General features: G+C 53.9%; 1 protein-coding gene across 1 annotated transcript in view; it reads left to right on the top strand.

Annotated features, from left to right (window-relative positions):
• Nucleotides 1–12,184: 12,184 nt before the first annotated feature.
• The window catches only part of LOC123354880 (serine/threonine-protein kinase pim-1-like), a 52,142-nt gene continuing 40,935 nt past the window's right edge, over nt 12,185–23,391 (top strand). The window contains exon 1 of the mRNA XM_044997247.1: nt 12,185–12,273. The gene's annotated coding sequence lies outside the window, so the exon portion shown is untranslated. The remainder of the gene's footprint in view (nt 12,274–23,391) is intronic.

Genomic DNA, 23,391 nt, shown 5'->3' with positions numbered 1-23,391 from the left:
ACTAACTATTGTAGAAGAAACGTAGTGCTTGACTGCTAAGAAGCACTGCAAGTCTGTAAGAAAGCATATTGCTCTCCCCAGCTGAGCTCTCTCTTTCAGTAACAGAAGGGGCTGTGTCTGAGGCTGAGAGCCCAGTGCGGAGGCTGCTCCAGTATGGCCGGCAGCAGGGCAGTGCAGTGGGACCGGGGGTAGCATGGGGAGTGGGTGGCTCCTGTATAGAGAGGAAGTGTGGGCTGGAGGCATGGTCAAGATGGACACTGTCCTGATGGGAGAAGCAGGGGCCTATCTGCCTGGTTTGCCCTCTGCCCTGAGTCCCTGAGCTCCCCCACAGACCTGAGAGGGGGCTGCCCAAGGCTGTAGTGGGCCAGGGTGGACAAGTATCCCAGACAGTGAAAAGAAGAGCAGCCTCTCCTGCAGGGTCGGTGAAACTGAGGCAGGGACTGGCTGGGCCCAGGGAGCTGAAAGAGGAGCTTGGGGCCTAGCTCTGGTGCAGATCTTGCAGCCCAGGCTACGCCCTGAGCGTGAGGGGACAGTCGCAGCTTGGGGAGGGTGGATCTGGTGGTTCAGATCTGGGGTCTGAGGTTGGAGGAATGGCTGGAGTTAGGGATCAGAAGTCTGTTTGGGTTTGGGGTGCAGGAGTGGAGCTGCGTCTTTGGGATGTATCGCATGTGGGGTAAAGAACTGGGTATTTGGGGACAGTCTTACTGTTGGGAGGGGTCTGTCCAGCTGAGGCACTGGGAGTCGGAGGTGGAGTAGTTGAGGGAATGGTTTGATGTTGACATTTTAGGCTGTGGGTAGGAGCTGGGGTTTGGGCTGCACTCCTGGCATTTCACCAGAGGGTCTTGTGTTTTTGTCTGAAAACCTGCTCCTCCTTTCACCTTTCCCTTTCAGATCTTCCCTGCTCAGCTTGTACACCTGGAAAAAAATCTGAGTCCCAGGAATTCCACTTGGGTGTCTGCAGGGCAAGGTGGGCCCTGAAATCCAGCAGCTGGGAGGCCACTTGCCGTGGTTTGTAGCCTCCCTCCCCTGCCTTCTTCTAGGAGGCAGCAGAGAGCACCTGACACTGCTGCAACGGGAGAGCGAAGCCGCCCAGGCCGAGGAGGAACGGCAAGGCAAGGAGTTGGTGATAGATGCCTGGAGCCCCTGTCTCTCAGGTTTGCCTGCGGTCACAGTGCCTGAGTGACATGGTAAACCCACCGCTCGTTCTGCCAGCCGCAGTGTGGAAACCAGCCGCCGTGGAGCCCACGCAGAGTGCAGGGTCAGGCACGTGCAGGTAACACGATGGCCTTAAGGTGGAAAAGGCTGCTGTGAGGGAGAATGTCAGTCTGCCTACTGGCCCAGAAAAACCCTGCCTAAAGGCTGGGTAGATAGATCCATGGCCCAGTTCCTTTCTAGCTCCTTGGGGAGAAAGGAGAGAAGATGTCGGCTGGAGAGATGAGGATTTTGGCTCAGGCCCAGTTGATGAGAAAAGCCCCTCCTGTAAGCAATGTCCCGCTTCCCCCGCCCTGATTCCTCCTCCATCCTGGCCTAAATGAACTTCCTATCACCAACAGAAAGAGATCCTGTCCTCTAGTAAAGAGGTCCCCACCTCTTGGAGGCACATTTATGGTTCTCTGCCATTGCCAAGCCACCCTCTTCCTGTCATGGCAGAAACAGACGAAAGCCAAGAGGCAGAAGATCATCTGGGAGTGGGAAGAGCTGCCTGGGTTGGTGGCGGGATTGGGGCCGGAGAAGTTCCTGCTGGAAGAGCTAGCCGGAGCCAGAGCCACTGTGAAGAGAAGGGATGAGGGTGACTCCAAACTCTCCTGGGAGATTTCCCTGTCCAACGAGAGGGGTGGAGAGAAGGGGCAGCAGCCACTGACCCAATCCCTGAAGGTCAGACTGTTTTATTGCCATGATAATATGCAGCATTTCTATGGGAGCTTCTCAGCCCTAGTCCCCAAAGCATTTCACAAGGTGGGCTCAGTGGCATTATCCCTATGTTACAAAGGGGGAAAGCAAAGTTATTGTCACTCACTCAGCATGACAGTCCTTGTTGTCCAGTCAGGCAGCCAGACTGGACTCCACGGGGAAGGAATGTCCTCGTTTCCTCATGATACTTCGGTGCCACGTGGTAAAGGACAATTGTTTCCAATCTAATCCTGGCATCCTTTGGGGCTGAAAGCAATGCTACTGAACCAGGGAGCGGTGTTCTATGAACAATTTGATGTAGGCCATAGCTCTCCATAGCTTTCTTCTCTGGGGTGAAAACCAACAGCTGGGTCCCTGCTATTTCGATCGGAGTTCTTGCCAAATCCTTCACCGTGCTAAAAGTACACTTCCCTGGAGTAGAATCATGTAGCAAACCACCCAAAATCTCAGCAGCGCTAGGCAGGAATAGCATCTGCAAACATGGCCAGTTTATTCCTTTAAACTGGTGGCACAGGTGCCAGTTAGGAACCAGACCTAAGCCTAGGTCACATTCTCCGTTAGCTACCTGAGATGGGGGTTCTAAGCAAAAATAGTTATTTATTTTCCTGCAGCTCTCTCAGCTTCAACACTGGTTGTATTTCACACACCTTTGCAGTTCCTGCTGAGGGGTGACCGTGACATCACCAAAACCGCCCTTTTCTTCCCTCCACATTGCCATAGTTAGGGACAGCATTTCCCAAACCACCGGATTAGCTCGGAGACGACTTGGGGAATAACCTCCTGTAGAGCTGAGACATACCAGGGTACAGTCCAGACTAATGAGCAGCTCTATTACCCCTGCCCTGAAATCCTGGGTGCCTTACGATGCCTTGCTGAAGTAACTTCCACCTGGGCCACTCCCAAAGAGCCTTCCAGCAGGCAAGCCACACCCTGAGTCTCTGAGTGTAACTGCAGCCCACCAGCCACACTGGGGTTACACTCTGTCTCTCCCCAGCCCTGGTTCTACTACACGGTGACCCCCCAATACACCCCCAGTCCCAGACATGCAGCTCCTGGACAGTACAGGATCTCTGAAGGCCAATAAACCTTTAGGAGAATAATATGTAAGATTATTTCAAATAGTTATTCAGAAACATCAGTTTAAACACACTGGCTTAGAAAGAGTTAGAGAGATTTTATATGCGTACAGGCATAACATAAACAAGGCATAACAATCATAATTGGCTACAAGAAAAATAAAGATAAAATGCTTACTAATGCATACTTAAGAAATTATCTTCATTTCAATGCAAATTTTTCTAAACACATGCTTCAGTAGTCTTCCTGACCCAACTCCCTAGGGCGGGACCTCTCCATCAAAGTTACCCAGGTTTGTCATTTTTGTCTTCTCAGGTGTGGAGAATGCAATAGGCAGGAAGAGATGTGTTTTGTGGCTGTCTGCCCCTTCTGTCCCTGGGGGAACCTGGTGACTAACAATTGCTTTGCAGTGGGAAGAAAAGCTTAAATGTGATGCCCCAAATTCGTTTGGGCTACAGAACAGTGACTGAGGTCATGTCAGGTCTTGAGGAAATCTGCTAAATTAACCTGTCTGCTATATAGGGGCTATTTTCTTTAATTTTAAAAATAATTATAGTTTTCCATCAAGACATCTAATACAAGTTAGCTAACTCCATGGAACAGCCTAGTGGACTCAAGACCCAGAAAGATTTAACGTCCTCCCCCCATCACTCCTCAGCTGCAGGGAGAGGGGTCACTGCACACCCAACTTACATGCATCTGGAACTCCCATACCCAGACACCCCCACCAAGCCTCACCCTGCACACCCAGAACCCCCCTGGCCCTCCATACCCAAATCGCATCCCACTGAACCTCAACCCCTGCATCTGGAGCTCCCCTGCCACCAGACCCCAACCCCTGCACCTGAGCTCCCTGCACCACTGAGTCCCCACATCCACACCCCCATCCCACTGACCCCAACTAACTGCACCCATACCCCCACCAAGCCCCACTCCCCCAGCACCCAGACCCCCCTGCTGAGACCCCCACACCCAGTCCCCTCCACTGAGCCCCAACCACTTTCATCTGGAAGCACTTGCAGAGTCCCATTACTGGAATCCCCCCAACAAGTCTCTGTACATCCAGATCCCCCCCACATCTACACCCCCCCACTGAGCTGCCTGAACCCAGATTGTCCCACACAGAATCCTCTCACCCCACACCTGGATCCCCCCACACTGAGCCCTCCAAACTTGGTTCCTCCTGGTTGAGCCTGCCTGCCCCACACCTGGTGGGCCCCAGGGTGTTTCTGGGGCAGGCCTTGTGCTGTGTCAGGGTTGGGTGCAGCCTCCTCACTGATTCCATGTCCCAGGGGTGGAGGGTGGGGAGGCTGCAGGCAGGGCCGGCTCTAGCTTTTTTGCCGCCCCAGGCAAAAAAAAAAAAAAGGCGGCGGCCGCACTACCGAAGCAAAAAAAAAAACAAAAAACAAAACCCAGAAAAAACGGCAGCCACAGGGAGCTCATGGAGGTCGGTGAAGGGCAGCACCTGCCACTCCCTCCGCCCGTGGCCAGCCAGGCACTGTAGCCCACTCACAGCCGGGGTGCCTTGGGGTGCCTCTCCCGGCCGGGCAGGCTCCGAGAGGGCCGACACAGGCAGCACTGGCTGGGGTCTGTGACCTCTGCTCGGGGCCGGCATTGCAGCGGGGATAGGCACAGTGCAAATGACACCGGGATCAGTGGGGTCTACCCCTCCGCTGCCAGCCGGGGCGCTGCAGAACCCTCCCTCCAGTTCCCGCCGGGCTGCCACAGAACCATCCCTGGCACCGCTGCCGGCCGGGCCGCCGCAGAACTCTCCCTCCAGTTCCCGCCGGGCTGCCACAGAACCATCCCTGGCACCGCTGCCGGCCGGGCCGCCGCAGAACCCTCCCTCCAGTTCCCGCCGGGCTGCCACAGAACCATCCCTGGCACCGCTGCCAGCCGGGCCGCTGCAGAACCCTCCCTCTTTCCAGTGCCCAGGGCCTGCAGGAGGTGGTGGCTCAGCCGCTCTTTTAAAGGCGGCTCGTCCAGGCTGGGCTCAGAGCGGTGTGGGAGACGGAGGCCGGTGCAGGCAGCGGGGAGTGGCGCATCCCGGGGAGCCCGGCAGCATGAGTGGCGGGGATCACTAGTTCTTGCCCCGCCCCCCGGGCCAGGGTCCGTGTCCCTGCAGGGCTGGGCTGGCCACCCCAAGATTGGTCGGAATGCCGCCCCTTTCAATGTGCCGCCCCAGGCACGTGCTTTCCTGTCTGGTGCCTGGAGCCGGCCCTGGCTGCAGGGTGATCTCCCACCTGTGTAAAGCCAGTGGCTTGTGCTCCCCCCTGCCAGGCTGGAGCCTGCCCTGTGTGGATTCTCTGATGGCTAAGAAGCTGTGAGGGCCTACTGAACTTTTCCCCACACTCAACACACATGTTATTTCTCTCTCCCCTGGGGATTCTCGGCTGGGTCGTGGTTTCCTTGAAGCCTCTCTGAGTTCCCCTACAATTAACAGATTTTCCACCTTTCTGTGTTGGCTGGATTCCCTGCTGAGTCTCTGGCCTCTGTTGACTCTCACAGGCTTTTCCCTGCTCACATTTCCTGGACACGCCCCCTTTGCGTCTTTACAATAATGTCCCATGTGATTTGACTTGCTCATCATCTTCCTGCTGAGGCTTCTGCTCCAAGGTCTCACTCACCCTCCCATCACCCGCTGGGACACAGAGAAAAAAAGTCAGAAACAGGAATGGAAAAGCAGAGAACAAATGAAAAGAACAGCTGGAGATGAAGACAAATGCGGGACTGAATTTCCCCAAACTCTTCCTCAAAGGGGAGGAGGGGATCAATTCTACATCCAGTGCCCTCTAAACACTCAGGGAGAAGGAAGTTAAGGGAGGAAGCTACTGCCAGGAGACAGTCAGGATAGGTAGGAAGCCAAGAGCAATATCTGCCCTGAGGATATGACTGTTGCTGCAGACAAGCCTGAACCAAGAGAGTTCACAAGGTCTTTGTTGGGAATCCCAGCTGTTTCCTTCTGGTGCTGAGTTCATTTCATGATTCCTCACCTGTGTCGATGTCTCTCAGGCTCTCTCTTTCCTCTGAGCCCTGGAGATCTGGGGATAACAGCTCTGCCCAGCTGGGAGATATTAGGTTTGGAAACTGGAATCCCTGCCCACGGAAAAGAAGACAAGTGAGATCAGGTGAATTCATTTGTCACACACAAAAGAAGTTCTGTTATTTTAACCCCTTCTCATTTGAAAGCAGTAAAATCCTGGGGCCAGCTCCCCAGCTGCTCAAGGGTGTAGGAAACTCCTCTGAGGGATTTAACTTTGCCCAAGTCTACTGGGAACACTCACAATCCAAGGGGTTCCTAAAACCCAGAGCAGCTCACTGCATGTCCCAGAAAGGGAAGACTCAAGCCAGAGAGGACGGCCTCCAGGAACTGCTCCTTACTGAGAGAGAGAGGCCCAGAGACACCACAGGAGTGGGAAAGGCACAAGGCCTGACAGCTGATGGAGGGGACACTCCTTTGTCTTTCCTTGCCCATATGTTTACATTCAGTTTCTCAGATTAGAAGCTGATTTGGGCAGAGATTTTACTGCAACCTAATCAAGGCTTTTAGGGTGCTACTGCAATACCAATCATTAATGAGAGAAGGTTTTGTAATCTGGACTGACCAGGATCTTGTGCACAGTGGACTGCTATGAAGCCAATTATAGCGTTATCATTATCACAGTGTGCTGTGCCAGTCCCAGGCATCCCAAAATCACTAATCTAGCCCCCCCATCATGAGATTCTTTTTAAAACAATAAACTCTGGGAAGAGGCTGCAGAGACCTGAGGTGAGAGTGGCTCTGGTGGGATGAAGGAGGCAGGATGGAGTTGGAGGGGCGGGGCTGCGAGAGGAGGTGGGGCCTAGGACGGTGTCAGAACTTTAAGTGGGGGCCTAGGAAGAGTAGGGCAAAGGGGGCGTTGAAGTCTGGGAGGGAACCGGGTGGCACTGCAGGGACAATACTGAGTGGTGTTCAGGGGGCATGGCAGTTGATTGGGCTGTGGGGGCCATATGGAAATGTGGGACAAATGAGCAAGAGCTGGGTGGGGCCTGATGGGAAGAAATGAAGTGGAGAGGAGGAGCCATGGTGTGATGACCCACAAGTGGCCAGCAGAACAGAGCTCCTCCTCTCTGCTGCACTTTCTGCCAGTTTTTCTCCTCTCCCCTTCACATCTCTGCTCACTCCCCTCTCGTTGACCATCCCTGTTTGCCATCCAGGTGCCCCCCCCAAACACACATACAGCCCTTTGTCCCTTGCTGTGTCTCCCAGCACGGTTGCTTATTCCACCTTGGCTCCCCGCAGTGCTGCTGCATTGTGACCGGGGGAAACCAAGAGTGATGGTGAGGGAGGACGTGGAGAGGGAGTGAGGGGTGCGTGTGGAGAGGGGGGGAATGTTTTGGGTGGAGAGGCTTGCTGGGAAGAACGAGGGGCGAACAGATGGTGCCTTGGGGGTCTAGGCAGCGCGCTTGTCGGCGCTCGAAGGGCTCTTCATCCTCTGCTGCCTTGACTCCCGAGTGCATTGCGCTGGCAGTACTGTGGGGAACCCCGGTACATCACTGCCTCTACACAGAAGCACTTGGCTCCTCTGGCTCTGCGCAGCATGGTGGGCCAGAAAGCAGAGGATGGGCTTCCCCTTTTCCTTCCCACCTAAGTCTCCCTGCTCAGTGTCAGATCCCTGCACCCCAACTCACCCCTATAAATCTCTACACCCCCCATGCACCCCAAAGCTTCCTTCACTGGCCCTGCCCCCTGCCCCCCTCGCTGCCATCCATGGGCTTCTCCAGAGCCCACCCCCATGTTCCCTGCCTTCCCACGGGCTGTGTGAGGAGGAGAGCTAGTGAGTCAGGGAGCGAGGCTAGCAGCAGCCCAGAAAACAGAAGCAGTTGAAAGAACTGGTCCCAGTGTTGACAGCGCTGCAGCATTTAAAGCGTAGACATATCTTGACTCAAAGAGGGCGGGAACAAAGAGATGCACCCACACATCACCAAAGCTCAAATGCTTCCAGAGTGCCAAAACTCAGTGTCCCCTACACTGTCCCACATTCTGAAAGCTCCAACTGGCCCCTCCTCCACTGTGGAAACCTCTAATTTCCCCCTCTGCCAACATCAGCTATACAATTAGGTTTTTGCCATACAAATATCTGCAGCACGTTGAAAATGTAGGGACAGTGTAAATTCATTCAACACCACACACTGCACATTGTATTAGTCAGTCAGAAAACTCCATTGTTAGACTTACCAAAAGGTGCCATAGACGCTTGAGTTTGCGACACCAGAGAATCACAGAAACCAGGGACACTTGCAACATAATTTAGATCTAGTTGCTAGAGAGTACGTGGGCTTTTCATATGCAGCTGCAATGTGGTTCTTTTCAAAACTAGAATAGGATTATTTAAGCAGTCGGCCTGGGCATTTTGACGTTAACCCTTTGGAAACAATGGCTAGATGATATAAACACTCAGTGACTTTCTCCTCTTATTCTGGTCCCCACTCTGGTTTCTCTCTCTCCCTTCTGATCTTGGCTTCCCTTTAACACTTTCATATTCACTACATGAGATTTGCACAGCACTTTATCCACATACAAACTCTATCATTCCTAAGTATTGGTGATATGTTTCTTAGAGACAGACGTACCTCATCCTACCTTCAATCTTATGTCCCCCATCATAACTCTTTCCTTCTGCTTCTATGCTCCATGACCACCTCACCCTCCAAACCCTTTGGTCGTCTCCATATCCTGTAGTGTTTTGTGCAACTTCAAGGCTCTACACTCTTTTCTCCAGTTCTTCACCGCATAGGTGCATTCAATATTTGTTGTGACAACCCAAAGTTCCTGTGAACCTCCCTTCCTGGCTTCCTAGAGGAAAACATACCATTTTAATCACTCCCTAGTTTATCTTTCCATAAACTAATCTTTCTTCTCTGATGAGTGCACTTTACATGACAGTTCTTACCATGAAATACTTCGGTGTCAGTGGCACTTCCAGTTTCCTGCTCTAAAATAAACCACGTTGCACACCACATTATTGGATTCTCAGCCTGTGGTCCATGGACCATTGGTATTGTATAGAGAGTTGGTTGGTCACATGGTGCTGGCCTTTCCTAGTCTCTAGCTATTAGATCAAATTAGAAACAGCTAAACAGCCAGCCAAATACATTCTTAATATTACACTTCCACGTTACACAGGGATGTCAGGCAGTTATGAATGGGAAGTGGAGGGGATCCACATGCCAGTGAATGGGAAAGGAGGTGTGCATGAGGCACTCTCTGTCAAGTTGTGGTCCACACAAAGACCTCAGTTGAGGACCCTTGACTCATAGGGTATCACTAATGTAATATATTGTACCCAGCAGTTCCCAGGATCTGTTAGGAAAATCTTCTCTTCATTAGCATGCAGGAGTGCCCTAGTGCAAATCACTACCAAAGCTAGTAGATGTCATTGTCCTTTGTTAATGTTTGTAAACTCTCCGAAGGCACTTTCTAAATGCTAAGTGTTGTTTTGTTATTGCCGGCAGACACACAAACCACTGACATTGGAGCCTTCCAGGGGGTTTCTCTATGGCCGGGAATTCGTAATAGATTGAATGGTAAGAATAAAGCTTTTAGTATGAAATAAGACTTACGTGTCTCTCACATCAGTAGCACCTCCCCTTTCTGAATCCTTTCTAGAAGAACTGACAGAATAGGCACTCTGCTACCTTTCCCCCACAGTATCTTCCTGATAATCAGGGATTATAATGTACTTATTTGCCCTGCAACAGTGAGCCATCACTCAGAGTTTAGGGCCTGATTTTCTATTGGTCTATGCCTTGTGTAGTTATTTACACCAGTGAAAAGCAGGTGGAAACCTCAACCACTCAGAGCTGGTGGCATCTTAACCCCCCTTGCACGGGTATAAATGACTGCACTAGGCAGAGAGCAATGGCAAATCAGGCACTTAGTTAGTAGTCAGTGTTCACAGGAAGCTGACTGAGGCATCACTAGGTCATGTAGTGAAGAATCACCAGCACAGACAGGGTTCTCCTAGCTCCCCTACCTTTGTTCTAAGCAACACGGACAACATTTTCCTGTGGTGGTTTATACCATTTACACCTAAATCCACATTTACGCAGCTAAACAGAAGTGGCTTCTTCAACTCTGAAAAACAGAGTTTCGGTGCCTGACTGAAGAGCCTTGCATTTGAAAATGTTGTTATACAGGGCTGCAGTTTCATTGCAGTGTGTCGGAACCTGCAGTGGTGCCCTGTTCTCACCATCATCAAGGCTAGAATTCAAATTCAAGAACCTAGTGGCAGACTCCAACACTTCAAAAAGATCTCACAAAACTAAGTGATTGGTCAACAAAATGGCAAATGAAATTTAATGTGGATAAATGTAAAGTAATGCACATTGGAAAAAATAACCCCAACTATACATACAATATGATGGGGGCTAATTTAGCTACAACGAGTCAGGAAAGAGATCTTGGACTCATCGTGGATAGTTCTCTGAAGATGTCCATGCAGTGTGCAGAGGTGGTCAAAAAGCAAACAGGATGTTAGGAATCATTAAAAAGGGGATAGAGAATAAGTCTGAGAATATATTATTGCCCTTATATAAATCCATGGTACGTCCACATCTCGAATACTGTGTACAGATGTGGTCTCCTCACCTCAAAAAAGATATTCTAGCACTAGAAAAGGTTCAGAAAAGGGCAACTAAAATGATTAGGGGTTTGGAGAGGGTCCCATAAGAGGAAAAATTAAAGAGGCTAGGACTCTTCAGCTTGAAAAAGAGAGACTAAGAGGGGATATGATAGAGGTACATAAAATCATGAGTGATGTTGAGAAAGTGGCTAAGGAAAAGTTATTTACTTATTCCCATAATACAAGAACTAGGGGTCACCAAATGAAATTAATAGGCAGCAGGATTAAAACAAATAAAAGGAAGTTCTTCTTCACGCAGCGCACAGTCAACTTGTGGAACTCCTTACCTGAGGAGGTTGTGAAGGCTAGGACTATAACTATGTTTAAAAGGGGACTGGATAAATTCATGGTGGCTAAGCCCATAAATGGCTATTAGCCAGGATGGGTAAGGAATGGTGGCCCTAGCTTCTGTTTGTCAGAGGGTGGAGATGGATGGCAGGAGAGAGATCACTTGATCATTGCCTGTTAGGTTCACTCCCTCTGGGGCACCTGGCATTGGCCACTGTCGGTGGACAGATACTGGCCTAGATGGACCTTTGGTCTGACCCGGTATGGCCGTTCTTATGTTCACTGTTCACTACACAACTCTCATTTGCTGCTATGAGACACTTCAGAACCCGCAAGGCCTGACCCAAAGCCCACTGAAATCTTCTGTGGATGAGGGCCATAGCGAAGGTACACGAGTACTTATAGCACTGGGACAACCCCCAGTCTGATCCAAACGAGTCAAATTACAAATCCCATACTGATTAGTTTGGAAATGATTTGTCATATTCATTACGTTCTAAATGTTCTGCAATCAGCTGAAAATGCTGACTAATGGTGGTTACTACACATCAGCCCTAATACACCTACTACATTATTCACCGTATCACCTCAGTTTCCCCCATTTCTCACGTAACTCCTAACCGAAGTTCATGCATATGGTATCAACTAACAGAGCCCATCAGCAGAGATTCCTCTTCTCTGGCAGGGTAGCGCAATTAAAACACCCACGATAGTAAGTGTACAGGAGTAAAGACGTAAGTTTTAATATTCAGATGAGTCTCCAGTGCTCTAGTAACTGCACTATTTCAAGTTAGCTTTACCACTCAGGCTGCCATTCTGTCATATCTCCAAAGATAAGCAGGCTGGAGCCAAGGCTGCACCCTGGGGGGGGGGCGGGGGTCTGCTCACTGCACCCCCCTGCTGCACCCTGATTGGGGGGGTCTGCTCACTGCACCCCCCCTCACTGCTGCACCCTGGGGGGGTCTGGTCAAGGCACCCCCCTCCCTGCTGCTCCCTGCTGGGGGGGCTGGTCACTGCAGCCCCCTCCCTGCTGCACCCTGAGGGGTCTGGTCACTGCAGCCCCCTGCTGCTCCCTGCGGGGGGGGGGGGGTCTGGTCACGGCAGCCCCCCTCCCTGCTACACCCTGGGGGGGTCTGGACATTGCAAGCAGCCCCCACCCTCGCACTCAAACACGGGAGGGCTTTCTTCTTGCGCTCCGATTGGTCAGGGCTCTGTCTCCTCTTCCTATTGGCTGTGTCGGGAGGGGCGGAGCTTCCCGGGGGCGTCACGTGGCCGCGAGGCGCCCGGGAGGAGGCTGCTGAGTAACACGTGGCGCAGCCTGGAGCGCGAGCGGGTAAAGCGGGGGGGGGGGCGAGATCCCTAAATACGCCCCGCCCCCTCCCCAAATACTCCCGGCCCCCCTCTTCTAGCCCCCGCCTCCAAATACCCCCCGCCCCCCAACACCTCCCACCCCCCTCTTCTCGCCCCACCGCCCCTTCTCTAGCCCCCAGTCCTGCGTCTGCCCCCCCAACACCTCCCCTGACCCCCCAGCACTCCCTCCAGACCCTCCCCAGTACCATGAACCCGCCACTTCCTCCATTTGTAGAGCCCTCCCCAACACCTCCCCTGACCCCCCAGCACTCCCTCCAGACCCTCCCCAGTACCATGAACCCGCCACTTCCTCCGTTTGTAGAGCCCTCCCCAGCACCTGCCCTGACCCCCCAGCACTCCCTCCAGACCCTCCCCAGTACCATGAACCCGCCACTTCCTCCATTTGTAGAGCCCTCCCCAGCACCTCCCCTGACCCCCCAGCACTCCCTCCAGACCCTCCCCAATACCATGAACCCGCCACTTCCTCCATTTGTAGAGCCCTCCCCAACACCTCCCCTGACCCCCCAGCACTCCCTCCAGACCCTCCCCAATACCATGAACCCGCCACTTCCTCCATTTGTAGAGCCCTCCCCAACGCCTCCCCTGACCCCCCAGCACTCCCTCCAGACCCTCCCCAGTACCATGAACCCGCCACTGCCTCCATTTGCAGAGCCCTCCCCAACACCTCCCCTGATCTCTAACATTCTGTCCTGTAACCCAGTGGTTTTCAACCTTTTTCATTCCCCCCCCCCCCAAGCATTTCAAGTGGAGGTGCAGACCGCGTTGGACATCTCAGACATGCTCTGCAGACCCCCAGGGAGCCACGTACCATAGGGTGAAAACCACTGACCTGGACCCCCCCGCCCCCAACATGTACCCCAGCTCCTCTGTCCTGTAGACCCCCTGCCCACTCCCTCGTTCCTCATCTAGCCTTCGGAGATGAAAGGGGTCTCGTGACTCTGGGGCCTCTGCCATCACCCCTGGTGGGTTGAGGACAGGCTGGCCCATGGCAGGGAGCTCCCAGTACAGTTTAACCAGCTGAGACTGAGGTGGAAAGAGGGGGGTGGGGAGTGGACCCTGTTAGTAAGCGGGGGAGCCATGGTGGGTGAGGGGGGCAGGTTGGGGGGGGGGGAAGCTGGACATCATGGCGCAGTGTGGGGTTGGTAGTGTCAGTAGGAAGGGCTGGGGTTGGATGGATGGTGTGGCATAGTGTAGGGTGAGGGTCTGTCTGGCTAGGAATTAATAAGTCAGTTTTAGAATACAGACATCAAGAGCCAAATTCTGAATGGCTGTGTCCTGTACACACCTTCCCAGAAAACGGCTCCATAGGGTGTGTGCCCGGCTCCCTCCCCTGAATGTGAAGGGCCCGTGCAACGGGAAAGCTGAAAGAACAGACTGGTCTATACGGAGTGAAGGGCGGTCTCATTATGCGTGTGTAGCTGAAGTTACATAACTTAGATCAGTTCCCCTTCTCCCCCCCGCCCAGTGTAGACCAGGCCATAGAGAATTGCCAGTTTAGGCCCATAAGGTGGCCAGCTGACTGGTTGTCCCTTTCATGGCTTTAATACCTCAGGCAAAACAATAACCCCCTCTGAGCTCATCAGTGTCACCCTGGATATACCTTGGTGCCCCTACACAATGGCTGGTTTTCCTTGCTATTTCCCCTCAGAGTCCGAGTCCTACTCAGAAATCTGTAGACACAACCTACTTGTCTTAACTAAAGTGACAGCTCAGTGGCCCTGTATTCTTCCCTTTTTTTTCCTGAAAAGGGATAAAAATAGTTTTGTTTCCATTAACTCCTCCTACTCTCTCTTTCACATTGAATTCCTAGCAATTGCCTGAGGTTTCCCCCCCCGAAACGTGAAGTGTCATGTTGTAACTGTATTACTTTTAAATGCTCTATTACTGTTTATTTTTTAAAACCAAACTCGAAGAGCAGCCTAGTGAGCCACATTATCTGGTTGCCAATAGAGCGCCCTGGTTAGGATTTGCTGTGTATTGCTCTTGTATATGTACATAGCTTCAGATTTCAGGGACTGAAGTTTGAGGTTTTGGATTTGGGTTTTGAACCAAGTTCTCTTTGCTAATCTGTATATTATGGGGGCAAAGAATAAAGTAGTATTTCTGATTGAACTGTCTTCAGACTTTCCAGAAGACAAACTTTTTATTTTTATTTTCCCATTTTAGATCTGTTGAGATGAGATTATTGATTGTTGTCAACAGGTAATACGGGTTCATCATGAGACAGGACCGTCTTTGTAGAGTTAGTCATCAAGAGAGCTAATTGTTAAAGCAACATCATGAAAAGTATTGATGAAATATTTTATGCAAGAATGCACATTGGGCAATGCACTTCCCTTATCTTATGATTGGAATTCTTAGTCTGCGCTGAACATGTGAGAAATAATATTCAGCCTTTTGCAGTGCTGGATGGGACAGCATAAGGATAGGTTACCCAAGAAAATAGAGAGGAAAATGTTGAATTGCTTAAGTAGGACCATCTTCAAAGATGTCCTATACCTTAAAGTGACACCATTAACTTAAAACTCACCTTCTGTCTGAATTTACAACTGTTTACAGTTGTTGCAAATAAAATTATTGTACTGAGAGACTATTGAAAAAATACTGTTTTCTGTTTGCTTGCCTTGCCTATTCAAAAAGTGACATCAAATATACAATTTCATTTTAATTATAATACACCCTATCTCTTCTATAGCACTTTGCCTCAGTAGATCTCAAAGCCCTTTACAGAGGACAACAGTATCTTTACCTCTGTTTTACATATGGGGAAACTGAGGCACAGAGAGGGGGACGTGATTTGCCCAGGATCATCCACCAGGCCCTCAGCAGAACCAGGACTAGAACCCAGATCGCCCTGAGCCCCAATGTAATGCTTTAACTACTAGGCCATATAGTCGGTTTCTTCTGTTGTTTGTGTGTCTTTCACAGAGCCATGGGAAAAAGAAAAACACCTTTAAAAACAGGAATATGCAACTGTGAAACCATTAATTTTGGCATGGGGATTCAGAGCCAGGGTAGTGTATAAAACTTATTTGAACCTGATTTTTAAAAAATTGGTAGATTTCAAATTGACAGTGTCCCTTCAACAAATATATGGTTCTAGAGCTGGGAACAGGGAGTGCACTTCGAGAACTGCCAAGAATGATGCTGTTAAGGGGGGAATCTGTAGAACTTTTGACAGTGGTTGAAAGTTTAAAAAAAAAGAGAACATTTCTAAAGATAAAATATAAAGCATTTGTTTAAAAGGGAAAGTGTTTCTCATTTGTATGGGTCACACTGGAATTAACTAATGTAAGAATAAGTTGCTAATTACCATGGCAATTCAGTTGAGGTGAATATCACATACTGATTGTTACAGTGTGTTTCCAGAATTGTTTCCAAAATGCATAAATACATGCTTATGATGAAGCAGATCTAAACATTTTAAAGACAGAGTGGGGCTAATTTTGTAAATAGTTCTTAAATATGTGCCTATATGAGCTGTAAGAGTTGCTCTGAATTGCTTGTTAGATGTGACTCGCTGTGAGTTAGAGGCATTATGTCCATGTATTGGGTAGCTTGCCTGCCTGGGTTGCTACAAGGTTCATTATACTGCTAGGGCTCTCGGTGGTATTGATGGATATTCATGTGCACTGAACCTGAACTGGTCGTCTGAGTGTTGCCTGTTACTGGAATTGTGTTTATTCTTAACACTGTTTGCAATATTTAATTGCTCCCTAGTAAAAATAATTGCAATCTGAATTTCCTCATACAGTAGAGTAGGGACTGATAAAATACGGGCCTGGCAGATAGGCTACGAATTTATTCTTCTCTCTTATTAGGCATTACACATTAGGGTTCTGAATCAAAATATAAAAATCTAGAATAATACATTTTATCGACAGCATAATTACAATGGACTTAAATTGCAGCAAGGATGGTTCAGGTTGGACATTAGGAAAAACTTCCTAACTGTCAGGGTGGTTAAGCAGTGGAATAAATTGCCTAGGGAGGTTGTGGAATCTCCATCATTGGAGATTTTTAAGGCAGGTTAGACAAACACCTGTCAGGGATGGTCTAGATAATATTTAATCCTGCCTTGGGTGCAGGGGACCGGACTAGATGACCTCTCGAGTTTCCTTCCCGTCCTATGATTCGATGTGTTGGCAGGAGACTACCTCATACATATCACAAGCACAACTATTTATGAAGCCACCTGTTCCATTTGGAACATTGTCTCCACACCTTGCCAGATAAGGCTCAAATCCTGTCTTGACTGGCGATGCCTACACAGTGTTTGTAGTGCCTAGGAACCAGCAGCATGCTTAGCTTGGGGCATCTTGCTGCCTCAGGCCAGGCTGGGTTTTGGAGGGCTGTTACCTTTCCTCTGAGCAAGGGCAGCATGCCCTCAGGTATCTTTATCAGTCAGTGCTCATGCTCATTACAGCAAGTTCACTCACCTACCCCACTTCTAACCACACATCTGTTTAATGATCCAAGAAGCTATGCCTCAGTCAGACCTTGGTGCACGATCTCCTTCACAGAGCATAGGTGCTGGCACGTTCTCGCATATTGTGATGGCCTGGGCCTGTTCTTCTTGTGTGTTGCAGCGCCTTCCTCCTCTCTTCATTGCATGTACACTTGTGCAGCCAAGGTTTACACTGTATTGCAGTATCTTTTTATTAGTTAAATATTGTACCGTCTCTCCCCAAAATAGCCGTACCTGGATGCCTGTAAGTTAGAAATGTAATCACCTAGACGAATGATCTTCTTTTCAGCTGTGCTGAGCATCCACAAATTCCACGCAGTCAACGAGAGCTGGTTTTTCCTCTTTGAAAATCAGCTGATTTCTAGTTGGGTGTCTAAATACGGATTTAAGAGTTTAACTTCCGGCTCCCAGGAGTGAAAATTTGCCCTCTGCCTTTAAATATGGGAGCAGAGACTACGGCAGCAATGAAAAGGGGATGTTCTGTGGGCTGGGACCTGTCTCCAGATCTTTAACAAATTGGAACTATTACCCACTAGTGGACAGCTGAAGTTGTGAAAAATACAACCTCAGGGTAGTTTATGGGGAAATATACTTGAAAGACGTGTCTAGAAGTAGGGCATGTACAATAAAGATGATACTTTTCTTTTGTATTGCAGTAGCCCCGGTCTTGCAGCCGGGACCGGTTGCGCTAGGCACTGTACTACCACAGAACAATCTAAACGTAGCTGTACATGTCAGTCGGAAGGGTGATTCCAGCTCTCATCGGCATCACTCGCTTTCATTTACCTGGTGGGCTAACAGTATTAGTGAAGACCTGGCTGCCTGGTCCCTGGCGTGGGCTGGCAACGTGAGTATGTACCCAGGGTTCTGGTTGGACTTGCAGAGCCTGCGCTGCCATTTCTTCACTGCTGTTTTTAGCTGTGCTAGCTCAATGGACACTAGCATGAGAGTATGCCTGGGAGAGCTGCAGCCACACCTCCATTTGCAGCGTACACAGCGCCTATGTAAAAAACAATTCTGCTGCTAGATGGTGCAGAGTTCTTCCCTGCCAGGCATTTCCTGAAGTTTGGTCCAGTCTCTTTCAAATCATCTCCAGAGCTGGCGCTTCCACACGGCTTCCCTTGGCAGGTTATTCTGTACTCTAATAGGTGTCCATGTTAGGAAGCTAGTCTGATTTGGGGCCACGTTTTGCCCACTGTTGCTAAGTTCAGAAGCAGTTGTGCCATGAATCTGACAGCAGACTTTGTCCCATTGGCTCACATAATTTATTTGCTATCAAGGGACAAAAGGCATCTTGAATTGGAGGGCAAAGCGGCTCATGAACTCCAATTGCCACACGTATTTTCTGGGATTTGTTCTCGTGCTACTCACAATTTCAAATGTTGAGAAAAATCTGTCACGGAAATATTGGAAAGGACGTTTAAACCTCGGGCGTCTGCTCTGGCAAGACCTTTTCCCTTTCAGAAAGAGGCTTAGGAAATGCATTTGGTGGTTGAAATTCCAGAATGTAAAACAAGCGCATAGCTGGTCTGATTGGACCCCAAGGAGAGAAGACGCTGCCTGACGTGTGTGAGGGGAAGTAAAGGGTTGTGCTGTAAAGGGGAAAATGGTGACAAGTCTTCGCCTTGAAACACCTTTGCCTTTTAGGAGAAGTGCAGGCCACCCAATAACTCTAACAAAGCCCCGCTCGTTAGTAGAGACAGAAAAACACTGTGGTAAAAAAGAACTGCCGTGCAGGCCGAGTTGTTTATGGGCTAAAGAGTCGCTTTGTCACAGACCCCACGTACGGGCGGCAATGCACAGCTGAAGTGACCCAGGAGCGGGCCAAAAAGCTGCTTGTTACTGAGGAGTTGCAGGCTGCCTTGTGGTTTTCTCTCTGCTCCAGAGGATGACGTACCTTGCATCACGCCGGTACCTGGCACCGCGTACGACCCCCCAGCACACTGTGGGAGCGGAGCCCAGGCTCTAACTGCTGCCATGCCCACTTAGGTGGAGTGTGGGGAGAATTGTGGCTCAGCAAGGGCTGTTTTCATCCATGCTGATACCTGTGCTGATGGCAGTCAGCACAGGGGCATAAGGGAGCGCCTCATGTCTCTGCATGGGCATGCGGGATATCCACCACTCTGGTCCTGAATCATTATCTGGAAGCCCTGGAGAAATTGGTGGGGGTGGGGGGTTGCTTTTAAAAATGAATTAAAATGAATGTGGTGTTTGTGAAAAGTGGGGGATTAAAGTCCAGGAGACAAGGATGTTGTAGGCGCTGGCAGTCAAAGCTTTACCCCTGCCTTGCTCCCTGCTGGTAGGCTTAGCCCTGTGGTCTGAAGGGGACCCGCCTTTAGGACGGAAAGTTCGTGCTGCATGTGTGGTAAAGCTACAGAGATTTTGAGTAGGGAACCAGTTGTTAATCACAATAGCAACCTGGGGAATATATAAACCTGATGCAACAAAATTCCTTGGTGTAATTCCTTGTCAGGCAGTTTGCTGCCCGAGGGGTTTAGCAGGCAGTACCAGACTTGAGTCTGATCCGAAAAACTCAGCTTCACCTGCTAGCCTAGCTGTTGTCTGGGGAAGTTCCAGACCTCCTCCTCCCAAACTGCAATAAGTGCTCCTAGGCAGTGACTTGTAAAACTCCCCAGCTGAGAAGCCAGAAACCCTTAGTCATGATACACAAGTCAGCTTTGTTCAATAAGCTGAAGGATGAATCAAGGAACATGGGGATAATTGGTCCCTAGAATATATTGCTTTAGAAGTAGATCTTCAGTATCATAGGCGTGCGCAGCACATTTCATTAGGGTGTGCACTCAGGGAATTGTATTTATTGATTTATTTTAAAGGAGGGAGTTGGGGTACAGGCAGGGGGCTCAGGACAGGGAGTTGGGGTACAGGAGGCGTACGGGGCACGGGTAGGGGGCTCAGGACAGGGGGTTGGGGTACAGGAGGGGTACGGGGCACGGGTAGGGGGCTCAGGACAGGGGGTTGGGGTACAGGAGGGGTATGCTGTGCAGGCAGGGGGCTCAGGACAGGGAGTTGGGGTACAGGCAGGTGTCTCAGGGCAGGGACCTGGGGTGCAGGAGGGGTGCAGCAGGGGGCTCAGGGCAGGGACCTCGGGTGCAAGAGGGTGCAGGCAGGCTCCCTGTCTGCCTGCCCTGGCCCCATGCCGCGCCGCCCATCACGTCCCTGCACGGCCCTGGGGAAGGGGGGGACACAGGGCCCCACGCGCTGCCCTTCCACACCTTCAGGTACCTCCCACAAAGCTCCCATTGGCCACGGTTCCCCGTTCCCAGCCAATGGGAGCTGCAGGGGGCACGGAGCCCTCTGCCCCCCCACCCTGGTGCGGCTTGAAAGCGAGAGGTGGTGACCCGAGAGCGGCGTGGGGCCTGCGGCACCACTGGGGGCAAGTCCCCTGGGCCGGATCCCCAGCCCTGAGGGGCCGGATCTGGCCGTAGTTTGCCCACCCCTGCATTAGGGTGTGCTGGGCACATGCCCATGTGTGGCAGGCTGCAGCCCAGGTTGGCTCCTTCCCCGAGTCCTGAGACCCCCACCACTCGTGGAGTCCCTCTGTAACCCACACACCCTCTGGGGCTGGTGGCTGGCCCAGCTAGTGCCACTGAGACCACGGAGAGAGAGAGACTGAGTCTGCTCGAAAGCCGGAGCTCCCAGCCAGCTGCCTTTTAGCTCACGGGGTAGAAGCTCATGCCCTAAGCTCCGAGGCCCCAGGTTCGATCCCCCCCCCGCCCAACAACCGGGGACTGTTGGTGTTACGCCTCCCTCCCCCGTATCCCTGCCGCTCGCCGAGGCCCCCCCCCCACTGCCACTCGCTGAGTCCCTCCTCTCCTGCACCCCCTCCCTATGTGCCCTCCAGTGCCGCTCGCCCAGTCCCTCCTCTCCTGCATCCCCTCCCCGTGTCCCCCCCGCCGCTCGCCCAGTCCCTCTTCTCCTGCACCCCCTTCCCGTGTCCCCCCCGCCGCTCGCCCAGTCCCTCCTCTCCTGCACCCCCTCCCCGTGTCCCCCCCGCCGCTCGCCCAGTCCCTCCTCTCCTCCACCCCCTCCCCGTTTCCCGCTCGCCCAGTCCCTCCTCTCCTGCACCCCTCCCTGTGTCCCCCCCGCCGCTCGCCCAGTCCCTACGCTCCTCCACCCCCTCCCCGTGTCCCCCCCGCCGCTCGCCCAGTCCCTCCTCTCCTCCACCCCCTCCCTATGTGCCCTCCAGTGCCGCTCGCCCAGTCCCTCCTCTCCTGCACCCCCTCCCTGTGTCCCCCCCGCCGCTCGCCCAGTCCCTCCTCTCCTGCAACCCCTCCCCGTGTCCCCCCCCCCGCTCGCCCAGTCCCTCCTCTCCTCCACCCCCTCCCCGTGTCCCCCCCGCCGCTCGCCCAGTCCCTCCTCTCCTGCACCCCCTCCCCGTGTCCCCCCCGCCGCTCGCCCAGTCCCTCCTCTCCTCCACCCCCTCCCCGTGTCCCCCCCACCGCTCGCCCAGTCCCTCCTCTCCTCCACCCCCTCCCCGTGTCCCCCCCGCCGCTCGCCCAGTCCCTCCTCTCCTGCACCCCCTCCCCGTGTCCCCCCGCCGCTCGCCCAGTCCCTCCTCTCCTCCACCCCCTCCCTGTGTCCCCCCCGCCGCCTGCCCAGTCCCTCCTCTCCTCCACCCCCTCCCTATGTGCCCTCCAGTGCCGCTCGCCCAGTCCCTCCTCTCCTGCACCCCCTCCCCGTGTCCCCCCCGCCGCTCGCCCAGTCCCTCCTCTCCTGCACCCCCTCCCCGTGTCCCCCCCGCCGCTCGCCCAGTCCCTCCTCTGCTCCTACACCCCCTCCCCGTGTCCCCCCCGCCGCTCGCCCAGTCCCTCCTCTCCTCCACCCCCTCCCCGTGTCCCCCCCGCCGCTCGCCCAGTCCCTCCTCTCCTCCACCCCCCTCCCCGTGTCCCCCCACTGCCGCTCGCCCAGTCCCTCCTCTCCTCCACCCCCCTCCCTGTGTGCCCCCCCGCCGCTCGCCCAGTCCCTCCTCTCCTGCACCCCCTCCCCGTGTCCCCCGGCCGCTCGCCCAGTCCCTCCTCTCCTGTACCCCCCTCCCCGTGTCCCACCCGCCGCTCGCCCAGTCCCTCCTCTCCTGCACCCCCTCCCCGTGTCCCCCCCGCCGCTCGCCCAGTCCCTCCTCTGCTGCACCACCTCCCCGTGTCCCCCCCGCCGCTTGCCCAGTCCCTCCTCTCCTCCACCCCCTCCCCGTGTCCCCCCCTCGCTCGCCCAGTCCCTCAACTCCTCCACCCCCTCCCCGTGTCCCCCCCGCCGCTCGCCCAGTCCCTCCTCTCCTGCACCCCCTCCCCGTGTCCCCCCAGCCGCTCGCCCAGTCCCGCCTCTCCTGCACCCCCTCCCCGTGTCCCCCCCGCCGCTCGCCCAGTCCCTCCTCTCCTCCACCCCCTGCCCGTGTCCCCCCCGCCGCTCGCCCAGTCCCTCCTCTCCTGCACCCCCCTCCCCGTGTCCCCCCTGCCGCTCGCCCAGTCCCTCCTCTCCTGCACCCCCTCCCTGTGTCCCCCCCTCGCTCGCCCAGTCCCTCCTCTCCTGCACCCTCTCCCCGTGTCCCAAACGCCGCTCGCCCTGTCCCTCCTCTCCTCCACCCCCTCCCTGTGTCCCCCCCGCCGCTCGCCCAGTCCCTCCTCTGCTGCACCCCCTCCCTATGTGCCCTCCAGTGCCACTCGCTGAGTCCCTCCTCTCCTGCACCCCCCTCCCCGTGTCCCCCCCGCCGCTCGCCCAGTCCCTCCTCTCCTGCACCCCCTCCCCGTGTCCCCCCCGCCGCTCGCCCAGTCCCTCCTCTCCTGCACCCCCTCCCCGTGTCCCCCCTGCCGCTCGCCCAGTTCCTCCTCTCCTGCACACCCTCCCCGTGTCCCCCCACTGCCGCTCGCCCAGTCCCTCCTCTCCTGCACCCCCTCCCTGTGTCCCCCCCGCCGCTCGCCCAGTCCCTCCTCTCCTGCACCCCCTCCCCGTGTCCCCCCCGCCGCTCGCCCAGTCCCTCATCTCCTGCACCCCCTCCCCGTGTCCCCCCCGCCGCTAGCCCAGTCCCTCCTCTCCTGCACCCCCTCCCCGTGTCCCCCCCGCCGCCGCTCGCCCAGTCCCTCCTCTCCTGCACCACCTCCCGATGTCCCCCCCGCCGCTCGCCCTGTCCCTCATCTCCTGCACCCCCTCCCCGTGTCCCCCCCGCCGCTAGCCCAGTTGCTCATCTCCTGCACCCCCTCCCCGTGTCCCCCCCGCCGCTCGCCCAGTCCCTCCTCTCCTGCACCCCCTCCCCGTGTCCCCCCCGCCGCTCGCCCAGTCCCTCCTCTCCTGCACCCCCTCCCTGCGTCCCCCCCGCCGCTCGCCCAGTCCCTCCTCTCCTACACCCCCCTCCCCGTGTCCCCCCAACCGCTCGCCCAGTCCCTCCTCTCCTGCACCCCCTCCCCCTGTCACAACCCGCCCGCTCAGCCAGTCCCTCCTCTCCTGCACCCCCTCCCCGTGTCCCCCCCGCCGCTCGCCCAGTCCCTCCTCTCCTCCACCCCCTCCCCGTGTCCCCCCCGCCGCCCGCCCAGTCCCTCCTCTCCTCCACCCCCTCCCCGTGTCCCCCCCGCCGCTCGCCCAGTCCCTCCTCTCCTGCACCCC

This window comes from Mauremys mutica, chromosome 22, assembly GCF_020497125.1.
Source record: "Mauremys mutica isolate MM-2020 ecotype Southern chromosome 22, ASM2049712v1, whole genome shotgun sequence".
Taxonomy (NCBI): Eukaryota; Metazoa; Chordata; order Testudines; family Geoemydidae; genus Mauremys; species Mauremys mutica.
This window is presented reverse-complemented; position numbering and strand designations above follow the sequence as displayed.